This window comes from Anopheles funestus (assembly GCF_943734845.2).
Source record: "Anopheles funestus chromosome X unlocalized genomic scaffold, idAnoFuneDA-416_04 X_unloc_80, whole genome shotgun sequence".
Lineage (NCBI taxonomy): Eukaryota > Metazoa > Arthropoda > Insecta > Diptera > Culicidae > Anopheles > Anopheles funestus.
In genome coordinates, this window is record NW_026045210.1 from 42,501 (window position 1) to 67,500 (window position 25,000).

General features: G+C 50.5%; 2 long non-coding RNA genes and 1 other non-coding gene across 3 annotated transcripts in view; all 3 read right to left on the reverse strand.

Annotated features, from left to right (window-relative positions):
• The window catches only part of LOC125774099 (uncharacterized), a 64,921-nt gene that overhangs the window by 27,583 nt on the left and 12,338 nt on the right, over positions 1-25,000 (reverse strand). The gene's annotated exons all lie outside the window — the stretch shown is intronic.
• LOC125774105 (5.8S ribosomal RNA) lies at positions 367-524 on the reverse strand. The gene has a single exon (XR_007420598.1). It is a non-coding gene; the product is annotated as a 5.8S ribosomal RNA (ribosomal RNA).
• Positions 562-25,000, reverse strand: part of LOC125774097 (uncharacterized) — a 30,039-nt gene continuing 5,600 nt past the window's right edge. Inside the window, exon 2 of the long non-coding RNA XR_007420592.1 lies at positions 562-1,511. This is a non-coding gene — a long non-coding RNA (uncharacterized LOC125774097). The remainder of the gene's footprint in view (positions 1,512-25,000) is intronic.

Sequence of the window (25,000 nt, forward strand, 5' to 3'; positions counted from 1 at the left end):
TATAAAACCCTTTGACGTTTTCCCCCAAGCACGTTGATCCAGTATTACGACGGATACGGTCAACGAATTCTTGGACATCAAAGAGGTTTTCGATTGAATTTCCCCATGTTTCACAACGTACTCTTAGCGGTATCCTACGATACGTCTCACTCTATTTGTGTGTGTGCGCGTTTACGTGCGTGCGATTTATGCGGTTCACCCCTTTACTTTCAGCGCCCTGCGGTCCCAACAAAGGTCCCGAGCACGCCATTATGCACAGTGTGGAAGCGTGTTTCCCCCACGACACTAGACGGGCTGCTCGCCATAGTGTTCTATTGTGGCACGCTCCACCCTGAAGTTTGGTTTGTTGTATATCAAGGAATTGATAGGCACTCAAGAATGTGTGCATCGGCCGGGTTTAATCGTCCGACGCGCAATATGCGTTCAACTTATCGGTGTTCATGTGTCCTGCAGTTCACATTGTGACGCGCATTTAGCTGCGGTCTTCATCGATCCATGAGCCGAGTGATCCCCTGCCTAGGGTTTTATAGTAAGGTTCCCAATGTAACACAATCCCGGTGGTACGTCCAAAGACTAACTTTCTGACTAAGTTGTCTTTATTACCCAATAGTCCCAGGCCTTGTGACTTGTGGCTCATGTCTACGCCCATGGCCACCATTCGCTAAGATAGTTTTGAAGTCACTTTGAAGGCCCAGGAACAACTCTCTTAGCACATCGGTTAACCTGGCGCCGCAGTCAACTCATGTGCTTGGATCGGATCGAGCTATTGAGTATTGGGCCTGCATACTCGCTCATCCGTATCCTTTGCGTACCGCCCCATGGCCCTTGTATGTCTGCACCACAGTTCCTGTTCGTTCCGTGCCTATGGCCGGATACGTATTGCACATCGGTTAACCTGACGCCGCAGTCAACTCATGTGCTTGGATCGGATCGAGCTATTGAGTATTGGGCCTGCATACTCGCTCATCCGTATCCTTTGCGTACCGCCCCATGGCCCTTGTATGTCTGCACCACAGCTCCTGTTCGTTCCGTGCCTATGGCCGGATACGTATTGCACATCGGTATACCTGTCGCTACTCAGGCAACTCGTGTGCGTGGATTGGATCGAGAACATGGTGTGTGCCCCATGTTATAATTGATAGTCCATATCCACTTTATAGGTTAAAGTCATAAGTTGTGATTGCACAACCATTCTTCATAAGAGTTTAATCACTCTTCAACTAACTTTCGTTCTGGTGTCTTGGTATCAAATCGCGTAAGACACAAGATTCTACTGGCCAAATAGAATCTAGCACATTGGTTAACCTGGCGCCGCAGTCAACTCATGTGCTTGGATCGGATCGAGCTATTGAGTATTGGGCCTGCATACTCGCTCATCCGTATCCTTTGCGTACCGCCCCATGGCCCCGTCCTTAGAGTTAATGACTAGTAGGCTTAACTCTTTGTATGTCTGCACCACAGTTCCCGTTCGTTCCGTGCCGTGGCCGGATACGTATTGCACATCGGTATACCTGTCGCTACTCAGGCAACTCGTGTGCGTGGATTGGATCGAGCTCATGGGGTGTGTAGAGATTCCATGTTATAATTGCAAGTCCATATCCACTTTATAGGTTAAAGTCATAAGTTGTGATTGCACAACCATACTTCATAAGAGTTTAATAACTCTTCAACTAACTTTCGTTCTGGTGTCTTGGTATCAAATCGCATAAGACACAAGATTCTACTGGCCAAATAGAATCTAGCACATTGGTTAACCTGGCGCCGCAGTCAACTCATGTGCTTGGATCGGATCGAGCTATTGAGTATTGGGCCTGCATACTCGCTCATCCGTATCCTTTGCGTACCGCCCCATGGCCCCGTCCTTAGAGTTAATGACTAATAGGCTTAACTCTTTGTATGTCTGCACCACAGTTCCCGTTCGTTCCGTGCCGTGGCCGGATACGTATTGCACAACAGTAGATACCATCACCTGACGTATCTAACACACCACTATTGTAACTCGTCGTCGAAGGACCTTTCAAGTGCCTGATGGCCAGGGGAGCTCTTACACGGCACGGAGACACAGTGATGCTCGCCCATCACAGTGTACAACGATCGAGTTTGCTTAAGTGTCTGGGTACCTACACACCAGACACAATGCAATGGCCACGGATCCACACAAGGCACATCACATGCAGAAAGCTTCACCAGATTATGACACATACCACACTCTTGTAACTCGTCGTCGAAGGGGCGTTCAAAGTGCCTTACGGCTAGGGGAGATCTAGCACGGCACGGAGACACAGTGATGGTTGCCCATCAAAGTGTACAACGATCGAGTTTGCTTTCCGCGCAAGCGTTCTAAGTGTCTGGGTACCTACACACCAGACACAATGCAATGGCCACGGATCCACACAAGGCACATCACATGCAGAAAGCTTCACCAGATTCTGACACATACCACACTCTTGTAACTCGTCGTCGAAGGGGCGTTCAAAGTGCCTTACGGCTAGGGGGGATCTAGCACGGCACGGAGACACAGTGATGGTCACCCATCAAAGTGTACAACGATCGAGTTTGCTTTCCGCGCAAGCGTTCTAAGTGTCTGGGTATCTAAGCACCAGACACAATGCAATGGCCACGGATCCACACAAGGCACATCACATGCAGAAAGCTTCACCAGATTCTGACACATACCACACACATGCAACTCGTCGTCGAAGGGGCGTTCAAGTGCCTTACGGCTAGGGGAGATCTAGCTCGGCACGGAGACACAGTGATGGTCACCCATCAAAGTGTACAACGAACGAGTTGGCTTTCAACAAATTCTGACACATAGCAAGCGAGCGACCGAGCTACACCGAAGGCAGCCCATGGTTGGTCACTCGCGGACGATCATCAGTAATGATCCTTCCGCAGGTTCACCTACGGAAACCTTGTTACGACTTTTACTTCCTCTAAATCATCAAGTTCGGTCAACTTCAGCCATGCCAGCTGCAGCTCACGAAGGAACCGCGGAAGGTAAGCCTCCAGAAACCTCACTAAATAATCCATCGGTAGTAGCGACGGGCGGTGTGTACAAAGGGCAGGGACGTAATCAGCACTAGCTAATGACTAGTGCTTACTAGAAATTCCAGGTTCATGGGGACCGTTGCAGTCCCCAATCCCGACTAGATGGGCATTTTAGTGATTTCCCGTTCCTCTCGGAATGGGGGCGCCTATTGGCGAGAACACGCTGCGACCCACATTGTAGCACGCGTGCAGCCCAGAACATCTAAGGGCATCACGGACCTGTTATCGCTCATTCTCAGCTTGCTAAACACAAGTTGTCCCGCTAAGCAGGGCAAACGTAGCCGACGACCGCCCGTGAAGGCGCCGCCCGGCTGTAACGTCAGGTGCGCCCGGAGGCGCACTGCTGACAGCGTTCTAGTTAGCATGTTTGAGTCACGTTCGTTATCGGAATTAACCAGACAAATCATTCCACGAACTAAGAACGGCCATGCACCACTACCCTTAAATTTGAGAAAGAGCTATCAATCTGTCTTACCTCGATAAGTTTGGACCTGGTAAATTTTCCCGTGTTGAGTCAAATTAAGCCGCAAGCTCCACTTCTTGTGGTGCCCTTCCGTCAATTCCTTTAAGTTTCAACTTTGCAACCATACTTCCCCCGGAACCCGATTTTGGTTTCCCGGAAGCGACTGAGAGCACCGAATAGGGGTAGCGTCTCCCAATTGCTAATTGGCATCGTTTACGGTTAGAACTAGGGCGGTATCTAATCGCCTTCGATCCTCTAACTTTCGTTCTTGATTAAAGAAAGCATCCATGGCAAACGCTTTCGCTTCAGTTGGTCCTACGACGGTCTACGAATTTCACCTCTCGCGCCGTAATACCAATGCCCCCAACTACTTCTGTTAATCATTACCTCTAGGTTTCTGACAAACCAACGAAATCGTATAAACCGAGGTCATATTCCATTATTCCATGCAAGATTATTCTCGGCCAACGCCAACCCCACGGGGGGGCCGGACGCTTTGTCTTAGCCTGCTTTGAGCACTCTAATTTGTTCAAGGTAAATGTGAGTATCTTGAGCACCATGAGGAGCCCGTGCCGGAGTTAACCGGTAGCACGGTACTCGTTCACAGAGTAACGCCCAAGTACACCATTGTGAGTCGCAGCCGTGAGCGCGCGCACGAACGGCCCCGGCGTGTAACCGGGCGCCCGTGGCGGTCACGTGTCTGGACGGGCAATCAACTTCGAACGTTTTAACCGCAACAACTTTAATATACGCTAGTGGAGCTGGAATTACCGCGGCTGCTGGCACCAGACTTGCCCTCCACTTGATCCTTGTTGAAGGATTTATACTCAACTCATTCCAATTATGGACCATCGTTAGAGAGGTCCATATTGTTATTTCTCGTCACTACCTCCCCGTACTGGGATTGGGTAATTTACGCGCCTGCTGCCTTCCTTGGATGTGGTAGCCATTTCTCAGGCTCCCTCTCCGGAATCGAACCCTGATTCCCCGTTACCCGTCGCAACCATGGTAGTCCTCTACACTACCATCAATAGTTGATAGGGCAGACATTTGAAAGATCTGTCGTCAGTCGACAAGCGACCATACGATCTGCGTCCTTATCCAGACTTCAACTCAAGCCGCCCGGAGGCGATTGGTTTAACTAATAAGTGCACCAGTTCAGCTACCCGCGAGGGCAACAGTCCCGGCATGTTGCATGTATTAGCTCTGGATTTTCCACAGTTATCCAAGTAACTAGTGGTAGGATGATCTTGTGAATTATAGCTGTTATACTGAGCCTTATGCGGTTTCACATTCATTTATGTTTGTACTTAGACATGCATGGCTTAACCTTTGAGACAAGCGTATATTACTGGTAGGATCAACCAGAATTCGTTCCACTACAGACACACACTCGCTTAGTGGGAAATAAATTTCCACACAACTCTCTCTCTCTAGAACCATATGGAATGGCTCTTTGGTGTTGGGTAAGGCACCAATTTGTTGGGGTGTAACGGTCACCACCAACTTTAAGTTTGTTAGGGCACAACGGAAACCACTAACTAAACTTTAGGAAACTAAATTTCCTCACACATTATCTCTCACCATATTAGCACTAGGTGCTATCCACGATTGTACAACGTTTCAACTCTTGAATCGACCGTAGGGCCGCGGAATTGCTTCCGGGCCCCTATTCTCGCTATTAATTGTTCATCTCTTTCAATACATCGAGTTCGTTCCATTGGGTAGTTCGCATGGCGAACGTTTTGATGCAGCCCCCTGGGGGACCACGGCACTTTACACCGGGTATGGTGTATGCGCAACCTACAGATAACAATAAACCCCTTATGCGTGTGTAAACCGATGTTGGGCTGCTCAACATCTTTCATGGTTACATCACTTGCACCAGAACCCACGGTGCCGATTTGGTAATATGTTGTACATTTACTCTCAAGATGTACGCTTCGGCCCCTTATTCAGGGGCTCAAGCTATTACCAGCAAGAACAATCCTCATCCAGACTTGAACTCGAAACACCCGGAGGCGAACGGTTTAACTAATAAGTGCACCAGTCTTGAATCCATGCGTCGGTGGAAACAATGCCGGCGTGTTGCATGTATTAGCTCTGAACTTAGCGAGTGATTGCCTTGCAGCTGTCATACTGAGCGTAGAGCGTGATTATCGCTCACTTGAACCATGTTGAATGGCTCTTTGGTGTAGGGTAAGGCACCAATTTGTTGGGGCACAACGAAACCACCAACTTAAGACTTGCTTATAGGCATTTCAACGTTTTCAACTCTTAAATCGACCGTGTTTCATTATCATCTCTTCTTCTTATTAAATGCATCGAGTTCGTTCCATTGGGTAGTTCGCGTGGCGAACGGTTTGATGCAGCCCCCCGGGGGGGACCACGGCACTTTACACCGGGCATGGTGTATGCGCAACCTACAGATCACCAATATATTTGTGATCGATAATGCACACTTCTTACACGACTGACCAGTCGACAGCGCTGCCTTCCCATTATGCGTGTGTAAACCGATGTTGGGCTGCTCAACATCTTTCACGGTTACATCACTTGCACCCGAACCCATGGTGCCGATTTGGTAATATGTTGTACATGGTCTCAAGATGTACGCTTCGACCCCTTATTCAGGGGCTCAAGCTATTACCAGCAAGATCAATCCTCATCCAGACTTGAACTCGAAACACCCGGAGGCGAACGGTTTAACTAATAAGTGCACCAGTCTTGAATCCATGCGTCGGTGGAAACAATGCCGGCATGTTGCATGTATTAGCTCTGAACATAGCGAGTGATTGCCTTGTAGCTGTCGAACTGAGCGTAGAATGTGATTATCGCTCACTTGAACCATGTTGAATGGCTCTTTGGTGTAGGGTAAGGCACCAATTTGTTGGGGCACAACGAAACCACCAACTTAAGACTTGCTTATAGGCATTTCAACGTTTTCAACTCTTAAATCGACCGTGTTTCATTATCATCTCTTCTTCTTATTAAATGCATCGAGTTCGTTCCATTGGGTAGTTCGCGTGGCGAACGGTTTGATGCAGCCCCCCGGGGGGGACCACGGCACTTTACACCGGGCATGGTGTATGCGCAACCTACAGATCACCAATATATTTGTGATCGATAATGCACACTTCTTACACGACTGACCAGTCGACAGCGCTGCCTTCCCATTATGCGTGTGTAAACCGATGTTGGGCTGCTCAACATCTTTCACGGTTACATCACTTGCACCCGAACCCATGGTGCCGATTTGGTAATATGTTGTACATGGTCTCAAGATGTACGCTTCGACCCCTTATTCAGGGGCTCAAGCTATTACCAGCAAGATCAATCCTCATCCAGACTTGAACTCGAAACACCCGGAGGCGAACGGTTTAACTAATAAGTGCACCAGTCTTGAATCCATGCGTCGGTGGAAACAATGCCGGCATGTTGCATGTATTAGCTCTGAACATAGCGAGTGATTGCCTTGTAGCTGTCGAACTGAGCGTAGAATGTGATTATCGCTCACTTGAAAGGGTCAAGCCCTTTCGAGTCGTCCGGTTTTTACGCCAGACGACTCGGTTCACCATCTTTCGGGAAGGGACCGTCTCGGTCGCAAGCTGCTCCGGTCCCCAAACAACCTGCGACAAATGATAGGAAATGCCGACATCAATACGTGTTCAGTTTGGTTTATCGCTCATAGGTCTTTTTGACCATCGATCCCTGATTATAACTCTCAATTAAACAGTCAGGAGAGTAAGGCATGCCCATCGATATCTCATCGACAGGCGATACCGCAAGAACGGCCAACGACACATCAGGTGATCGATTATTGCTACGACTTTTGCTTAATCGTTTCCACTCCTTAGAGAAAGAAACCCCCGGGGACCGTCTCGGTCGCAAGCTGCTCCGGTCCCTAAACAACCTGCGACAAATGATAGGAAATGCCGACATCAATATGTGTTCAGTTTGGTTTATCGCTCATTGGTCTGTTTGACCATCGATCCCTGATTAAACTCTCAGTAATCCAGTCGGGAGAGTAAGGCATGCCCATCGATATCTCATCGACAGGCGATACCGCTTGAACGGCCAACGACACATCAGAGGATCGTATCTTGCTACAACTTTTGCTTAATCGTTTCTTCTCCTTGGAGAAAGAAACCCCCGGGGACCGTCTCGGCCGCAAGCTGCTCCGGTCCCTAAACAACCTGCGGCATCAAATGATAGGAAAAGCCGACATCAATACGTGTTCAGTTTGGTTTATCGCTCATAGGTCTGTTTGACCATCGATCCTAGAATTCAACTTTCGAGTAAGGCATGCCCGTCGATATCTCATCGATAGGCGATACCGGTAGAACGGCCAACGACACACATCTAGGATCGCATTTACTCTTCCTTGGATGGATAACCAATACCCTAGGACCGTTTCATCGCGAGCTGCTCCGGTCCTCAAACAACTCGCGAACCACCGATAGGATGATATTAGGAATGGCCGACTTTCATCCTTTAACTCTCAGTTCTGCTTACCAAAACATAGGTACTTGGACCTTAAAGACCACTATATGTTCCCCGATCGGGGGCAATCGGAACGTCTATCCATCATCAACATCGTTTCACTCATTCCGAACCACCAAATTGGACAGACAGTACCATATTCACCAACCGATTGCTTCAACTTCGCAAACTGTATGGTAAGTTCTACTAATTTCACATCTTACCATCGACTAATAGTGCATAAATCCACTTGGAAATCACTTTTCCTTGGTCCTCGGACCTTCTACGACAACGTCCAACAAATATCCGAAGTCGTTTCCCAACTTAGACCAAGCATTTCGTATCTTTACTTCTAATCGATTTTTTCTCGCATAATTGACGATCAAAATCTAAAAACCACATTTTGAGCCAGAAGCAGTCGTCCGATCGTCCTGGGGGTAGTCTCAATCGATTTAGAAGGGTCCAATTCATAAAGATACATACTCAGTCAAAATCATGCTTCTGGCTCACCTACCCCCTATATAGTAAACGAAAGCGTACAGGCGTGGAAAACGTGCCATTTTTCTCCATCACGGACTTTTTTTTTCTCGTTGCACCGACTCTAGTAAAAAAGTGAAATTTTTTACTAGTTACCAACTTTTGCAAATTATCATCGGATATCACTTTTTATGGTCTATAGTAAGTTCTTATCACGTTTTAGTAGTTTTTGAAAAAAAAATTTTTTTGAACTTTTCAAAATTTTTCAAAACAAAGTTTTTGTAGGCGGTTTTGTGTATGGAGGGTTACTAGTCTCGGGGTCACTGTTTGACCAAAAAACCACTATATATCATTCGAAAGGTAATTTCAAGGGCTACAAAAAATTGTTCTACGGCACCCCCCTCCGACGTCTAGTATTCGAGTTATTGGCCAAAAACCATCACTTGAGCGATTTTTCGTTCAGGGTACCCGACTCTAGTAAAAAAGTGAAATTTTTCTCGATTGACCAAGTGTTGCAAATGACCATCGGATTTCACTTTTTATGGTCTATAGTGAGTTCTGATCACGATTTGGTACTTTTTGAAAAAATTTTTTTGACGCACTTTTCAAAATTTTGCAAAACCAAAACTTTTTAGGCGGTTTTGTGTATGGAGGGTTACTAGTCTCGGGGTCACTGTTTGACCAAAAAACCACTATATATCATTCGAAAGGTAATTTCAAGGGCTACAAAAAATTGTTCTACGGCACCCCCCTCCGACGTCTAGTATTCGAGTTATTGGCCAAAAACCGCAACTATAGCGGTTTTTCGTACAGGGTACCCGACTCTAGTAAAATGATGCGATTTTTACTAGTCTAGGAACTTTTTGGTCAAAAAATCAAGTATATGTCATTCGATAGATAATTTCAAGGGCTACCAAAAATTGTTCCACGACACCCCCCTGCGACGTCTAGTATTCGAGTTATTAGCCAAAAACCGCAACTTAAGCGGTTTTTCGTCCAGGGTACCCGACTCTAGTAAAATGATGCGATTTTTACTAGTCTAGGGAACTTTTTGGCCAAAAATCAAGTATATGTCATTCGATAGATAATTTCAAGGGCTACCAAAAATTGTTCCACGACACCCCCCTGCGACGTCTAGTATTCGAGTTATTAGCCAAAAACCGCAACTTAAGCGGTTTTTCGTCCAGGGTACCCGACTCTAGTAAAATGATGCGATTTTTACTAGTCTAGGGAACTTTTTGGCCAAAAATCAAGTATATGTCATTCGATAGATAATTTCAAGGGCTACCAAAAATTGTTCCACGACACCCCCCTGCGACGTCTAGTATTCGAGTTATGGGCCAAAAACCATTCATACTTGAGCATTTTGCTCATTTTGCCTGTACGGGTACCGGGGACTAGTAAAATCAGGCCAATTTTACTAGAGTGGGGGTACTTTTTGGTCAAAAAAACAACTTTTGCTCGTTCGATAGGGAATCGATAGGGCAACAAAAAATCGTTCTACGACCCCCCCTTCCGATGTCTAGTATTCGAGTTATGGGCCAAAAACAGTTTATAGTTAATTTTTCACTCGATTTTTCACCAAGTATCGCACATTACTCCGGTTCTATGCATTGGATCGTCAATCTTTAAGATTTTATGGGTAGTTCCAACTGTTTGCTACATTTCATCCATACATCACGAACCGATTCAATGTCTGTGGTAGAAGTTATTAGAGGAATAAAAAAATTTACCCTTGGCTTTGGACCGTACAAGTTTACCCATTTTTGGCCCGTATTTGCCCCATAGCTCCGCCGGTATCCAAGATATCGCCACACTTTCTTCTGGCCATGGGTAGATGGCACTTGTGGCTAGATTTCTTCCATGCACCACTAATCGCTACCATGTCTGTGGCCGGAGCTATTCGACGAACAACCATCGCATTGACCTAGGTACTTTTTCGGATTTTTGGTCCAACTTCACCATTTTTGGCCCATATTTGCCCCATAGCTCCGCCGGTATCCAAGATAGCGCCACACTTTCTTCTGGCCATGGGTAGATGGCACTTGTGGCTAGATTTCTTCCATGCACCACTAACCGCTACCATGTCTGTGGCCGGAGCTATTCACGAAAGCGCCTCGCGCACTTGGTCGGATTTTTGGTCCAACTTCACCATTTTTGGCCCATATTTGCACCATAGCTCCGCCGGTATCCAAGATATGGCCACACTTTCTTCTGGCCATGGCTAGATGGCACTTGTGGCTAGATTTCTTCCATGCACCACTAATCGCTACCATGTCTGTGGCCGGAGCTATTCGACGAACAACCATCACATTTACCTAGGTACTTTTTCGGATTTTTGGTCCAACTTGCACCATTTTTGGCCCATATTTGCCCCATAGCTCCGCCGGTATCCAAGATATGGCCACACTTTCTTCTGGCCATGGGTAGATGGCACTTGTGGCTAGATTTCTTCCATGCACCACTAATCGCTACCATGTCTGTGGCCGGAGCTATTCGACGAACAACCTGCGCATTTACCTAGGTACTTTTTCGGATTTTTGGTCCAACTTGCACCATTTTTGGCCCATATTTGCCCCATAGCTCCGCCGGTATCCAAGATATGGCCACACTTTCTTCTGGCCATGGGTAGATGGCACTTGTGGCTAGATTTCTTCCATGCACCACTAATCGCTACCATGTCTGTGGCCGGAGCTATTCGACGAACAACCATCGCATTTACCTAGGTACTTTTTCGGATTTTTGGTCCAACTTGCACCATTTTTGGCCCATATTTGCCCCATAGCTCCGCCGGTATCCAAGATATGGCCACACTTTCTTCTGGCCATGGGTAGATGGCACTTGTGGCTAGATTTCTTCCATGCACCACTAATCGCTACCATGTCTGTGGCCGGAGCTATTCGACGAACAACCATCGCATTTACCTAGGTACTTTTTCGGATTTTTGGTCCAACTTGCACCATTTTTGGCCCATATTTGCCCCATAGCTCCGCCGGTATCCAAGATATGGCCACACTTTCTTCTGGCCATGGGTAGATGGCACTTGTGGCTAGATTTCTTCCATGCACCACTAATCGCTACCATGTCTGTGGCCGGAGCTATTCACGAAAGCGCCTCGCGCACTTGGTCGGATTTTTGGTCCAACTTGCACCATTTTTGGCCCATATTTGCCCCATAGCTCCGCCGGTATCCAAGATATGGCCACACTTTCTTCTGGCCATGGGTAGATGGCACTTGTGGCTAGATTTCTTCCATGCGCCACTAATCGCTACCATGTCTGTGGCCGGAGCTATTCGACGAACAACCTGCGCATTTACCTAGGTACTTTTTCGGATTTTTGGTCCAACTTGCACCATTTTTGGCCCATATTTGCCCCATAGCTCCGCCGGTATCCAAGATATGGCCACACTTTCTTCTGGCCATGGGTAGATGGCACTTGTGGCTAGATTTCTTCCATGCACCACTAATCGCTACCATGTCTCTGGCCGGAGCTATTCACGAAAGCGCCTCGCGCACTTGGTCGGATTTTTGGTCCAACTTGCACCATTTTTGGCCCATATTTGCCCCATAGCTCCGCCGGTATCCAAGATAGCGCCACACTTTCTTCTGGCCATGGGTAGATGGCACTTGTGGCTAGATTTCTTCCATGCACCACTAATCGCTACCATGTCTGTGGCCGGAGCTATTCGACGAACAACCATCGCATTTACCTAGGTACTTTTTCGGATTTTTGGTCCAACTTGCACCATTTTTGGCCCATATTTGCCCCATAGCTCCGCCGGTATCCAAGATATGGCCACACTTTCTTCTGGCCATGGGTAGATGGCACTTGTGGCTAGATTTCTTCCATGCACCACTAATCGCTACCATGTCTGTGGCCGGAGCTATTCACGAAAGCGCCTCGCGCACTTGGTCGGATTTTTGGTCCACCTGGCACCATTGTTGGCCCGTATTTGCCCCATAGCTCCGCCGGTATCCAAGATAGCGCCACACTTTGTTCTGGCCATGGGTAGATGGCACTTGTGGCTAGATTTCTTCCATGCACCACTAATCGCTACCATGTCTGTGGCCGGAGCTATTCGACGAACAACCATCGCATTGACCTAGGTACTTTTTCGGATTTTTGGTCCAACTTCACCATTTTTGGCCCATATTTGCCCCATAGCTCCGCCGGTATCCAAGATATGGCCACACTTTCTTCTGACCATGGGTAGATGGCACTTGTGGCTAGATTTCTTCCATGCACCACTAATCGCTACCATGTCTCTGGCCGGAGCTATTCACGAAAGCGCCTCGCGCACTTGGTCGGATTTTTGGTCCAACTTGCACCATTTTTGGCCCATATTTGCCCCATAGCTCCGCCGGTATCCAAGATAGCGCCACACTTTCTTCTGGCCATGGGTAGATGGCACTTGTGGCTAGATTTCTTCCATGCACCACTAACCGCTACCATGTCTGTGGCCGGAGCTATTCACGAAAGCGCCTCGCGCACTTGGTCGGATTTTTGGTCCAACTTCACCATTTTTGGCCCATATTTGCACCATAGCTCCGCCGGTATCCAAGATATGGCCACACTTTCTTCTGGCCATGGCTAGATGGCACTTGTGGCTAGATTTCTTCCATGCACCACTAATCGCTACCATGTCTGTGGCCGGAGCTATTCGACGAACAACCATCACATTTACCTAGGTACTTTTTCGGATTTTTGGTCCAACTTGCACCATTTTTGGCCCATATTTGCCCCATAGCTCCGCCGGTATCCAAGATATGGCCACACTTTCTTCTGGCCATGGGTAGATGGCACTTGTGGCTAGATTTCTTCCATGCACCACTAATCGCTACCATGTCTGTGGCCGGAGCTATTCGACGAACAACCTGCGCATTTACCTAGGTACTTTTTCGGATTTTTGGTCCAACTTGCACCATTTTTGGCCCATATTTGCCCCATAGCTCCGCCGGTATCCAAGATATGGCCACACTTTCTTCTGGCCATGGGTAGATGGCACTTGTGGCTAGATTTCTTCCATGCACCACTAATCGCTACCATGTCTGTGGCCGGAGCTATTCGACGAACAACCATCGCATTTACCTAGGTACTTTTTCGGATTTTTGGTCCAACTTGCACCATTTTTGGCCCATATTTGCCCCATAGCTCCGCCGGTATCCAAGATATGGCCACACTTTCTTCTGGCCATGGGTAGATGGCACTTGTGGCTAGATTTCTTCCATGCACCACTAATCGCTACCATGTCTGTGGCCGGAGCTATTCGACGAACAACCATCGCATTTACCTAGGTACTTTTTCGGATTTTTGGTCCAACTTGCACCATTTTTGGCCCATATTTGCCCCATAGCTCCGCCGGTATCCAAGATATGGCCACACTTTCTTCTGGCCATGGGTAGATGGCACTTGTGGCTAGATTTCTTCCATGCACCACTAATCGCTACCATGTCTGTGGCCGGAGCTATTCACGAAAGCGCCTCGCGCACTTGGTCGGATTTTTGGTCCAACTTGCACCATTTTTGGCCCATATTTGCCCCATAGCTCCGCCGGTATCCAAGATATGGCCACACTTTCTTCTGGCCATGGGTAGATGGCACTTGTGGCTAGATTTCTTCCATGCGCCACTAATCGCTACCATGTCTGTGGCCGGAGCTATTCGACGAACAACCTGCGCATTTACCTAGGTACTTTTTCGGATTTTTGGTCCAACTTGCACCATTTTTGGCCCATATTTGCCCCATAGCTCCGCCGGTATCCAAGATATGGCCACACTTTCTTCTGGCCATGGGTAGATGGCACTTGTGGCTAGATTTCTTCCATGCACCACTAATCGCTACCATGTCTGTGGCCGGAGCTATTCGACGAACAACCATCGCATTTACCTAGGTACTTTTTCGGATTTTTGGTCCAACTTGCACCATTTTTGGCCCATATTTGCCCCATAGCTCCGCCGGTATCCAAGATATGGCCACACTTTCTTCTGGCCATGGGTAGATGGCACTTGTGGCTAGATTTCTTCCATGCACCACTAATCGCTACCATGTCTGTGGCCGGAGCTATTCGACGAACAACCATCGCATTTACCTAGGTACTTTTTCGGATTTTTGGTCCAACTTGCACCATTTTTGGCCCATATTTGCCCCATAGCTCCGCCGGTATCCAAGATATGGCCACACTTTCTTCTGGCCATGGGTAGATGGCACTTGTGGCTAGATTTCTTCCATGCACCACTAATCGCTACCATGTCTGTGGCCGGAGCTATTCGACGAACAACCATCGCATTCACCTTCTCGTTGCACTTCTTCGGGAATTTGGTGCAACCAAGTTTTCACTATAACTTGGTCATTTTCCGTCCATCGGACATGCGGTTTTGGGTGTCGATACTTGACACCGCGCGCTACAATATGTTCCTCCACGACCATGTGGTCCGATGCTTCCAACAGGAGCTATTCGAGGAGTACTGATTTTTCACCATTAAAAATGCTCGTTTTTGCACCAACTTTTGCCTATAACTCAGGCTGTATCGATCGGATCTTCAATCTTGAAAAAGTTTTGGATAGGTGGCATCAAATGCTACATTTCGTTCTTCCACGTCAACTTTGTCCGATGTCTAGCAAAAAAGTTATTCGCGAACCAAGTCCAGAACCCATGCAATGGCTGCCCACATTGCATACATCACGGCGGTTAACTCTCGTTACTCTATACCGAGGACTTGGTACTTTTTCAGGCATTCGTTGCTACTTCTCGGTTCATGATATTCGTTTACGGTCTTCACTAGGGCATTTGGTGCTCCTTATCGGTTCATGATATTCGTTTACGGTCTTCACTAGGGCATTTGGTGCTCCTTATCGGTTCATGATATTCGTTTACGGTCTTCACTAGGGCATTTGGTGCTCCTTATCGGTTCATGATATTCGTTTACGGTCTTCACTAGGGCATTTGGTAATGGGCTTCCCACTTTCTACTGATCGATCCATACTCACTTGCGTGCACCTAGCCTAGGAAGGTTTCCTATGGCTTCCCATCTTTCTACTGATCGATCCATACTCACTTGCGTGCACCTAGCCTAGGAAGGTTTCCTATGGCTTCCCATCTTTCTACTGATCGATCCATACTCACTTGCGTGCACCTAGCCTAGGAAGGTTTCCTTGGGCTTCCCATCTTTCTACTGATCGATCCATACTCACTTGCGTGCACCTAGCCTAGGAAGGTTTCCTTGGGCTTCCCATCTTTCTACTGATCGATCCATACTCACTTGCGTGCACCTAGCCTAGGAAGGTTTCCTATGGCTTCCCATCTTTCTACTGATCGATCCATACTCACTTGCGTGCACCTAGCCTAGGAAGGTTTCCTTGGGCTTCCCATCTTTCTACTGATCGATCCATACTCACTTGCGTGCACCTAGCCTAGGAAGGTTTCCTTGGGCTTCCCATCTTTCTACTGATCGATCCATACTCACTTGCGTGCACCTAGCCTAGGAAGGTTTCCCTTTGGTACCGACTTCCATCTACGCACTCGATATAACCTAGGTACTTGGTACCGATGATGGTTAACACTCAAGCATTTCTTGCATCCTGCGTGCAAGGTACCAATTTTCACTTCTCAGGTGCGTTTATGAGCCCGCATTAATCCAATATCGCTCTGATGGCCTTTCTTATTATTTCATCCGATAGCCCTTGCCAAAAGCTACCAAAAGTTCCTCCACGGCCATGTGCTCCGACGCTTAGTTTAGGAAATATTCGAAAAAATTCAAAATAGGAAGCATTTTCTTATTGGAAAATCACCTTAAATCGATGGCCATTTTTTGGGCAAAAACTTTAACGTCTTCCCGACTTTGCGGGAATTGCGAATTTTAGGCACCCAGAGAAAATCTTTTACTTTAAGGGGGCGGCCGCGAAGTTGCCCAAAGTCTCGGACACAAAAATTCTCAAGTTCCCCACTCTAGTAAATCGCCCTATGAGTATCTCCTGGCCCGCGAGCTCTGCGAGCGGGCCAGCTTCGGCGATTTTTGCCTTTTCGCCTAGGCGGTTCTTCTACGAAATTGGCCCACAGCTTTTGGTCAGAAAGCTAGCATTTGTTGCAACAGTTAGGTACTTGGTACCACATTTTGGTATCCATTTGGGCATTTGTGGCAACTACTCGGTACTTTGGCCCACATTTCGCTCTACTCGGGCTTCTATGGTGGTACTTGTCGGTACTTCTGGCCAACTTAGGCCAATTGGGTGCAACTTGTGGGTACTCTGTGGGTACTTTAGGGCGTATTGTGTCTTTCGGGTGAACCTTCGCTATACTTCATGGGTACTGATGGCCAACTTAGGAACATTCAGTGCAACCTTTGGGCCTAAGGAAATTTGTCCAACTCTTTGGACTTAGAAAATTTTCTGGACTTAGAAAATTTTCTGGACTTGTAAAAATTTTCAAATGTTCAATTTGGCCCACATTTCGCTCTACTCGGGCCTCTATGGTGCTACTTGGCGGTACTTTTGGCCAACTTAGGCCAATTGGGTGCTCTTTGTGGGTACTCTATCGGTACTTTTGGCCAACTTAGGCCAACGCGGTGCTATTTGTGGGTACTCTATCGGTACTTTTGGCCAACCTAGGCCCATTCGGTGCTATTTGTGGGTACTCTATCGGTACTTTTGGCCAACATAGGCCAATTGGGTGCTACTTGTGGGTACTCTATCGGTACTTTTGGCCAACATAGGCCAATTGGGTGCTACTTGTGGGTGCTCTATCGGTACTTTTGGCCAACTTAGGCCAACTGGGTGCTATTTGTGGGTACTCTATCGGTACTTTTGGCCAACTTAGGCCAACTCAGTGCTTCTTGTGGGTACTCTATCGGTACTTTTGGCCAACTTAGGCCCATTCGGTGCTATTTGTGGGTACTCTATCGGTACTTTTGGCCAACTTAGGCCAACTCAGTGCTACTTGTGGGTACTCTATCGGTACTTTTGGCCAACTTAGGCCAACGCGGTGCTATTTGTGGGTACTCTATCGGTACTTTGGGACATATTATGTCCTTCGGGTGAACCTTCTCGATACCTCATGGGTACTTGTGGCCAACTTAGGAAAATTCAGTGCAACCTATGGGCCTTTGGAAATTGCTCCAACACTTTGGACTTAGAAAATTTTCTGGACTTAGAAAATTTTTTGGACTTAGAAAAATTTTCAACTTCTGTATCTTCTTCATCAAGTTCCATTTTGTGGGACTTAGAAAATTTTCTGGACTTAGAAAATTTTTTGGACTTAGGAAATTTTTCAACACTTGTAAAATTTTTGTTCCTTCTTTGAAGAAGAATACTTTCCACTATTAGCTTCTTTCTCTTTTTCTTCTTAGTTGTCTTCTTATTTTCGGTCCGAGAGCGCCGACACTTGTAAAATTATCTAAGTCCGAAGACTTTTGGAATGAACCAAAAGTCAACGAACACAATACATCAACCCTATCAACATCAAGTGGCAACCCGAAGGAAGCGCAGCGGCCAGCCCATGTACAACGCGAAGTTGTAGCATGCAACCAACCAACCGCTAACCTCCAACGGCACTCAATGTATTCGTTACACATGGGCGCACCTGCACCACACTGTCGTGACCATCCAACGAGCCGTCGGTTCGGTCGTGTGTTACAAGCACCCCATCACATAGGCATAGAGTCACCACACAGTGTTCTTCAACACTCTCGTCACATGGTGCAAGTCACGGTACGCACCACCAATGTGCACTGGTTGGCCAATTCCAGCACACACGGGGCGCGCACGCGCAAGCACTAACCACCAAGCATGGGTCGCCTGAGAGGATCGATGCGAACGCATCTCTACAACTTGAAGCTCCCAGCCTGTAGTCCCGTCGTTTGCGGGCGGTCGTAGGTGTCGAAACTAGTGCTATCCACAGTCGGCAAGCTCGTCCACCGGTGTTCCCAACATGTATGGTACTAACACGTGCAGCGCGAACCCGCCCTTTGCGGCCTAGTAGTAAGCGGGGATGAGACGCCAGTGTGCCAATGGACAGCACGGACGGTTCTCGGAGGGTTGTTAGGCCCGCTAGCTTACGACCACCTAATGGGTATAAGAAGCGCTATCAGCTCGGATTGGATACGACCTTAGAGGCGTTCAGGCATAATCCAGCGGACGTAGCGTCATACCATAGTCCGTTCGAACTAGTATTGAGCCAGTGGTCCGTACCTGTGGTTCCTCTCGTACTGCACAGGAATTCCGTTAAGATAGCGACAAACAATGCACACCAGTAGGGTAAAACTAACCTGTCTCACGACGGTCTAAACCCAGCTCACGTTCCCTTGAAAGGGTGAACAATCCTACGCTTGGTAAATTTTGCTTTACAATGATAGGAAGAGCCGACATCGAAGGATCAAAAAGCCACGTCGCTATGAACGCTTGGCGGCCACAAGCCAGTTATCCCTGTGTGCGTAGCTGTCAAGCCAGCAGTTTAGACGTGCTTTGTGTCGCTCCGTATTTTTTGCAAAAATATTGTGCAAAAGTGCTTATAAATAGCGGAACAATAGTCGAAAAGGGCGAATTGAGTGTCATTCTTAGCGAATATTGAAAAAGGAAATCGTTTTACTTCAATTTACTGCGCTAAAACTCAGTTTAAAGTGTCCCCATACACTTTGTATGGGGAACTTCAGTGGCGAATAAATATCGAAATACCGTGTTAGAACATTGGAAAAGTGGTAAAACACATGCTAGGGAGCATAAACTATCGTTTTCCAGCGACGTAAAGTGCTTTTAAAAAGAGATAAACAGTAAAAACTCGACGTGAAAGTGCGTGCAACAGCGTGGTACGGTGGCGTCAGGTGTGTCGTCGCGTGTGTTTGTGTCATCAACAACACCACGAAGCGTTTTCGAGCAGTGAGGACAACAACCCAACGTAAAAGCTCCCTTTTTATGACGACAGCGCCACCCGTGGCGGGTTCCGCAACTTCCAGCGAAGACAGCAACCACCTTCTCTTCGACGTCTGCAGCGCCACCAGTGACCGGTAGCGGTAGCGCTTAGCCGGGACACCAGCGTTACGAAGCGTTACGGTGCTATAAAACTCGATGCGAATTGCATACCTTTCCGGCGCTTAGCGGTCAGAGAGTGAGAACGCGCAGCCGGAGACCGGGAACGCTTAGCAGGAGACCGGAAACGGTTCTTTGGCTCCGAATCCTTCCCCGGGAACGCCAAAACGAGAGACTTCAACGCGTCAGCAGGCGACGAACCCGTTTTTTGGTGTTTTCTTGAATCTCTTGCGGAATTTATTAAAAATTCTTATTCTTGCGGTTTTCTCTTGCGAAATTGTTTTTAATAAAGAAAAAAGTGGGAGTTTTTTATTCTTGCGATCCGCGGACGGGAAATCTGCCAAAGGGGCTCTAGCGACGGACGGTCGTTACCTTGGCAGATGTTGAAGGGAATATTCCCTTGTTCCGTCTGAACGATTCGTGCAGGCGGTTTTTTGTGAAAGGAGCGGAGAATGGAGGGGCGGGTGCTTCGTTCCGGGGTGCGGTCGTCGTCCACGCCTCGGAAGCGGTCCGATACCCCTTCCCCTTTACCGGAGACACCACGGCCGGCCGGACCAACGGTGGCGGTTCCGTCCGAGGCTGATAATTCCGAGGAGGAGGACGATGCGGAATTTTCCGACGCCTCTCTTCTCGAGCAGACGGTGGTGCCGCCAGTGGTAGCGGCAGGGGAGATGTCTTCAACCGTGGCTCCCCACGACGATGGCGAAGCGTCGGTGCTGGCTTTCCAGCACAAGATGCTGGAGAACTTCGCCAAACAGATCGAGTCGCTGACGGAAGAGCTGCGACTTAGCCGGGAACGTGAAGTGGCCCTGAAGTGTACGCTGGAAGCGCTTCAAGAGGGCATGCGTTCCTTGACGGCGCTTCATTCCTCGGCACAGCCTGTTGGTCAGGGCAGTGCCAGGACAAAACGCAGCCGGCAGCAGCGCAACCGTGCGAAGAAAGCTTCGCAACTGCAGCAGCAGCAGCAGCAGCAGCAGCAGCAGCAGCGGCAGCAGCAGCAGCAGCGGCAGCAGCAACAACAACAGCGGCAGCAGCAGCAGCAGCAGCAGCAGCAGCAGCGCAGCCAGCCACAGCCGCAGCGACGGACGGTCGCAGTGTCGGCTAATGGCCAGCAGCAGCAGCAGCAGCAGCAACCGCAACGTCAGCAGCAGCGGCAACAGCAGCAGATGTCCTGGGCTACGGTCGTGAGCGGTCGGAAGAGCCGATCGCAACGTTCGACTCAGCAGCAGCAGCAACCGCAGCAGGTGGGCCAGCCGTACCGGCCACCTCAGATGCGCCAGCAGCAGCAGCAGAGTCAGCAGCAACAACATCAGCAGCATCGTGCCCAGTCTAAGGGGCGTCCTCCGCGTCCTGACCGCATTGCGGTGGTCCCAGGTTCGGACAAAACCTGGACAGAGATGTACGTGAAGCTGCGTACATCTCAGGAGCTGCAGGACGTCAGGGCAGACATCGGCATGGGGCGCCGGACCGTGCAAGGTCATCTGCTTGTACCGTTGCGGAAGAACGTCGATAGCGCGGAGCTGGCTCGCCGGATCCAGCTAGCGCTAGGTGAGGATGGCGAGGCACGAGTGGTGACGGAGATGGGTGAGCTTCTCATCACCAACGTCGACTCTCTGGCCAAAGAGAGTGACGTGAAGCTTGCCATTGAGGAGAAGCTGGGGTCAGCGGCTGGCATCACTCACGTCGAGCTTTGGGAGCTCCGTGATGGCACAAAGCGAGCGCGTGTTCGACTCCCACTGGCCAAGGCACGGAGTCTCATTGGTCAGAAGTTGACACTCTGCCAATGTGTCAGCGGCATCCGCGAAGTGCCGAAGAAGCCGCTCGACCGTCAGCGCTGCTTCCGTTGCCTGCTGATGGGGCACCTGGCGCGGGACTGCCGTTCTTCAACTGACCGGACGGGTCAGTGTTTGCAGTGTGGCGAGGTAGGCCACCGCGTTAGTCAGTGCACGTCGGCAGCTAAGTGCATTGTCTGCCAGGGGCCCCATCGAGTGGGCCACTCATCGTGCCGACAAGGTCAACAGTGTCGGGTGTAGTGAGGGTGATGCAGGTCAACCTGGGTGGTGGACGCACTGCTCAGGATCTGGCCCTGCAAACAGCCCGCACTAAGCGGGTCGACGTGCTGCTGCTGTCAGAGGTGTACCGACCTCCAGAGGGCAGCGGAAACTGGACGGTGGATTCGTCGGGGAGAGCAGCTGTGGTGGCGACCGGCCACCTTCCGATCCAGCGGGTCTGGCGCTGTGCCATGCCCGGGTTGGCTGCTGCGCAGATTGGAGGGGTGGTCTTCATCAGCTGTTACGCCCCTCCACGTCTCAACGCCGGCGAGTTCGAGCAACTTCTGGAGGCGGTGGAGTTGGAGGCCCAACCCCACCCTCGCATCGTCCTGGCAGGCGATTTCAACGCCTGGAATGAGGAGTGGGGTAGCCAACGTACCACCCGGCGCGGTGAAGAGCTGCTCGATACAATTCGGCAGCTTGGGCTTGTGGTCCTGAACCAAGGATCGGTCCCGACGTTCGTGGGCAACGGAGTCGCCACTCCCAGTGTCGTGGATGTGTCTTTCGCGAGCGCATCCATTGCTCGTCCAGACACTTGGGAGGTGGCAGCGAACACCACTTCGTGCCACTATACGGCGTCGGACCACCGGTACATTTTCTTCACCGTGGGGCCTCCAACTCTTGACCAGCAGCGACGACAACAGCAGCAGCACCAGCAGCAGCAGCACCAGCAGCAGCAGCACCTGCAGCAGCAGCATCGTCACCTGAACGGGAGGCAGCAGCGACAACAGCAGCAGCATCGCCAGCGGGGACAGGGGTCCTCTTCGTCGTCTACCACGTTTCGGCACGCTGGCCGTAGATGGAAGACGACGCAGTTTTCGGTGGAGGCATTCGCAGCCGCACTCCAGACGGCCGGTTTTCCGGAACGAGCCGTCAGCCAGGAGGGGATGGTCGACGCCATGCTAGATGCATGCGACGACACGATGGAGCGCGTCACCATGTCGCATCGTGACCCCCATCGAGACCTCTTCTGGTGGACTCCGGAGATCTTGCGTCTTCGGGAGGAGTGTTCGACCGTGCATGAGCGGATGCTTCGTACCACCGACCTGCAGGAGCGCAGCATTGTGGCTGCACATCATCGGTCGGCGAGGAGAGCTGTCGAGAAGGCTGTCCGGGCCAGCAAGCGAGCGCAGCTTGATGAGCTGATTCAACAGGCGGAAACCAACGAGTTTGGGGCCGGTTATCGGGTGGTCATGTCTCGTCTTCGTGGCTGCTTCGTGCCACCTGAGACTGACCGTGTCGTGTTGGAGCGGATAGCCAACGATCTGTTCCCGACACATCCGCCTGTTGACTGGCCGGACGCTGAATCATCGAGCGTCGACACCGAGGAGCGGAGTTCTTCGTTGACCCCTGTCACCGTGGGCGAGCTGTTGTCCATCGTGGGATCGATGGCGAACCGGAAAGCGCCTGGACTGGACGGTATCCCCAACGCGGCGGTTAAGACGGCCATTAGGAAGTACCCGGAGGTTTTCGTCCGTTTGTACCAGGACTGCCTGGACCGGGGTGCGTTTCCAGCGCCCTGGAAGAGGCAACGACTGGTACTGCTGCCAAAGCCTGGCAAGCCTCCCGGGGAAAGCTCCTCCTACCGGCCGCTGTGCATGCTCGACGCACTCGGCAAGGTGTTGGAGCGCCTAATTCTTAACCGCCTCAACGAGTTCCTGGAGGAACCGGATGCGGAACGGCTGTCGGACGGGCAGTACGGTTTCCGGCGAGGCAGATCCACCATCAGTGCGATCCAGCGCGTTGTCGAAGCGGGCAGGACGGCCATGTCCTTTCGCCGCACCAACGCCCGAGACAAGCGCTGCCTGATGGTGGTGGCACTTGATATCCGCAACGCCTTTAACTCTGCGCCCTGGCAAGCCATCGCCAACGCGCTGAGGGACAAGGGGGTACCGTCATCGCTGCAGCAGATACTGAGGAGCTATTTCGAGGACCGGCGGCTGGTTATCGACACCAGCGAGGGCCCTGTCGAGCGGAACATCAGTGCGGGCGTTCCACAGGGTTCCATTTTGGGACCCACGCTTTGGAACGTGCTGTACGACGGGGTCCTGGGTGTCCAGTTGCCTGAGGGGGCCGAGGTTATTGGCTACGCTGATGACCTTGTCGTCTTGGTCCCTGCAACGACACCCCTAGCCGCTTCCTCGACTGCTGAACGAGCCATCGCGGTAATCATGGACTGGTTGGACCGGAACCGTCTCTCGTTGGCGCCAGAGAAGACGGAAATGACGCTCATCTCCACCCTGAAGCGTCATCCGGTCGTCAGCATCAACATCGGAGGTGTGGTCGTGCAATCCCAGCGCTCCATCCGTTATCTTGGAGTTTGGTTGCACGACCACCTGTCATGGTTGCCGCACGTTCAGCAGGCTGCAGCGAAGGCCATGAAGGTCGCGGAAGCCGTCACGCGCCTCATGCCGAACCACAGTGGACCGAAGTCGTCGCGTGCCCGACTGCTGGCGGCCGTAGCGGACTCCATCCTGCGTTACGGGGCCCCAGTTTGGTCGGAGGGGCTGCAGCTGCGCCAATGTCGTAGATTGGTGCAGCGGGTGCAGAGGACAACGGCCATTCGTGTTTGTCGGGCTTTCCGGACGGTGAGGGGTGAGACGGCCGTGCTGCTGGCCGGTCTCATTCCAATATGCCTGCAGATAGAGGAGGACAGCAGGGTCCATCAACGGCTGAACGATCCAGTCAACGAGATCCCCAGGTCTGGCGTTCGGGAGCTGGAGCGTGACCGGACGTTTGAACAGTGGCAGCAGCGGTGGGACGCGGATGCTGCCAGCGAAGACGCCAGTCGGTACACTCGGTGGACGCATCGAGTGCTACCCGACGTGAGGGCATGGCAGTCACGGAAGCATGGAGACGTGACGTTCCAGTTGGCGCAGGTATTGTCTGGCCACGGATTTTTCCGTGACTACCTGTGCCGGATGGGCTTCACGTCGTCCCCGGACTGCCCCAGATGTCCTGGCGTTGCCGAGACGGCGGAACACGTCGTATTTTGCTGTCCGCGTTTTGCCGCTGAACGGGAGGTGCTGTTCGAGGCGGGGAGATCGAACCAGATCACCCCCGAGGGCTTCGAGGCAGCCTTGCTTGAGAGCCCGGAGAGGTGGAGCGGCATTTGCGAGTTCGTCGCACGGATAACCGACGAGCTGCAAGATGGCTGGAATGCGGAAAGGGAGGAGTTAGCCGCGCAGGACCAGCTGTTAGCCGCACGCCTCCCCGACAACTTGGTGGCTGTCGCTCGCAACCAGCGCCGGAATGTTGCGAGGAATGCAGCTCGAGCAAGAGCAAGGGAGTTGCAGCGTGGTGGGCGGCCCCCATCACCACCTCCGTCGCCTACTACAGCTGCGCGTCGTGCGGCCATTCGCGAACGAGTCGCGAGGTTCAGGGAGAGGCGAAGGTCCGTGGCCTCCCTGGCATGGCTGCATGGCGAGGAAGGAGGATCCTCCAGTGAGGATGAAAACGG